Consider the following 2,864-nt stretch of genomic DNA (forward strand, 5'->3'; position numbering starts at 1 on the left):
AGATGCCCACATACTGTTGCAGTATCAGTATAAAGATGGGCACCCCACTTGCGACATGCACCAGGGAAGAACAGCGTTCTGTTATTCGGCTTTTGCATAGTGAAGGTGTGAAACCTAATGAAATTCATTGAAGAATGAAGGTTCAGTACGGTGATGCATGTTTGTCACAGCAGCAAGTCTATGAATAGAGTAGGAAGTTCGCAAATGGGTGTGACTTTAGTGGAAGATGCTCCTCATCCAGGTCAGGCACAACGAGCTGTGACTCCACAGAACACTGCAGCAGTTGAGGCCATAGTGAAGGAAAACCGCCAAGTGACACTGAATGACATTGCAGCATGTTTACAGATTAGTCATAGGTCAGCACACCACATTGTGCAGGATGTGCTCCAGTTTCACAAAGAGTCTGCAAGATAGGTGCCATGGCAGCTGACTCCTGAAATGAGAGAACGACGTGTTGATGCTTGTGAAGAACTTCTTCGGCATTTTGATCGAGAAGGTGATGGCTTCCTTGCAAGAATCGTTACTGGGGACAAAACCTGGGATCAGTTCCACCAACCGGAAATGAAGGGAGCGAGCAAGAAATGGTGCCATTCCTCATCACCAAAACCAAAGAAGTTTCGAACAGGACCATCAGCAGGGAAGGTTATGCTGACTCTCTTTTGGGACGAAAAAGGCGTCATTTTGGAGCATTACATGCCTAGAGGGAGCGCTGTCACCAGTGCATCATACACAGATCTCCTAAAAAATCATCTGCAGCCTGCAATCAAATCAAAGCGACGTGGATTGCTGTCAGCAGGTGTCCTTTTGCAACATGACAATGCAAGGCCCCACACTGTCCGTACAACAGTTGCAACAATCACAGACCTTCATTTTGAGTGTCTTCCTCATCCACCATACTCACCAGACCTTGCCCCAAGTGATTTCCATTTGTAACTTCGAGAGAAGTGTCATGATTGGCGAATTTTCAGTAAAACCTACATTTATCTTGTTATTATCTTAAAATTTGCTTCTTTTTCCGAAACACAGCAGAGTTTACACAGTCTCACCTCATTAACATGTTGTGCAGACACAACTGCGTGAAAATTCTGAAATGACGGTTTATTGAGTTTGTTAAGTGGGGAACTGAGAAAAATAAGGTCAATAGCTTATGAAGAAACACATCCTTCATACAAAAATAAATGTGCAATGTCTTCTCTTATGTAGTTCCAAAAACCCATAGTATTTTTCATTTCACCAGCTATCAAAGTATATGATCGGTCATATCAGCTTCTCTCGCCATGGATATTCCAGCTACTCTGTGGATGGCTCAAGATGCTCCATAGATAATTTGGAAAGAGTCAACCATATTGTAGGTGGCGAACAATGGCGTGGTGCTGCTGATTAAGGTGACACCAGAAATCAAGGACGTGTTTGGCATCGTCACGATAGAGATATTTCATGCCCTCGCTGCAGATCCACAAGACTGCATTCGTCCGAGCCCTAGGATAGACCGTTTCATCTGGTAGAAGAACCATGTGTGCACCGATATTGAGTAGCGTTGTACATAAAATGTGCGTTAAAATCTGGTGCGCAAGGTACCAAACCTGCCCCGCGTCTCCACAGCTGAGACGGTGTTGGTCGGTGTCTACCTCGAGGCGTGTCAGGCAAGAGGGTGAATCCGCCATGCGGTATCTTATAAGGGCATTCGTGTGTCACATACTTCCTGCTGACAGCCACATACCATGTGGCCTGTGCGTTAGAGTCAAGTAAGGGATGGTCCGCCGTTTTCCACACCACTGGACATTTGGATTCGATCACGTTAGGCCGGCGGTACCGCTGTAGTTTACCACAGAGTCTTTATGCCGTTGGCCACTTGACCGCAGACGTGTGTGTCATTAAATGTACTAAATTCCAACCAGTCACATCAGATACACTCACACTAGAAAGTCTAACTTTCGCTCATTCTGCTTAACTTCGACCAACGCGTCTAGCTTCCAGCACCAACCTACTAACATGCACGCTTGTTACGCACTGAAAACAATGCCGGTGCGACTCCACGATGCTCCCACCAACAAAACGCATGTAGCATACCAAAGGTTTCAGAGTGTCCACTAGCCTATGCTAAACAAAGCGTACGATTGTAGCAGACACAGTACTATTGCAGTGTCTTCAGTACCCATACGAAATCGAGTCACAACAAAGCAACAGCGATTCGTAGGGCATTCGACTCGATGTACAGTGACGAGCCAAAACAGTATGATCACTGGTCACCGCGAGAGGTTGTAAGCTGCCTCGTGGCGCTGAGGACACGAGACACGGTAAGAGAAGTATATGGGCGCAGCAGAGACGAACGGGAAATCATTCTAACGACGATAAAGCGGGGCAAATGTGGAAATCCACCGAACTGAGCTACTTTGACAAAAGCCAGGTTGTTGTGGCCCAGTGTCTGGAAGCGAGAGTCTCGGAAACGGTGAAGCTGGCCGGCTGCTCGCGAGCTGCTGTCGTGAGCGTCTGTGGAAGGTGGTTGAAGAATGCTGAAACCACGAGTAGACAAGTAGAAGTTGCACGTCCATAGCTCATCACAGAACACAGGGATCGGAGGCTTGACCGCTCTGTACAGCAGGATAGGCGGCGATCTGCAGCAGATATGGCAACAGAGTACAGAGCTGGCGCAGGTGCAGGTGTTTCAGCGCACAGTGTTGGACACGGTATTCCGTATCAGAGGACGCCTACGTGTTCCCATGCTGACCCAACAACAGTTATGGTTACATTGGGCACGGGATCACCGCCGGCCGGTGTGGCCGTGTGGTTCTAGGCGCTTCAGTCTGGAACCGCGTGACCGCTACGGTCGCAGGTTCGAGTCCTGCCTCGGGCATGGATGTGTG

Source organism: Schistocerca serialis, chromosome 5 (genome assembly GCF_023864345.2).
Source record: "Schistocerca serialis cubense isolate TAMUIC-IGC-003099 chromosome 5, iqSchSeri2.2, whole genome shotgun sequence".
NCBI lineage: Eukaryota > Metazoa > Arthropoda > Insecta > Orthoptera > Acrididae > Schistocerca > Schistocerca serialis.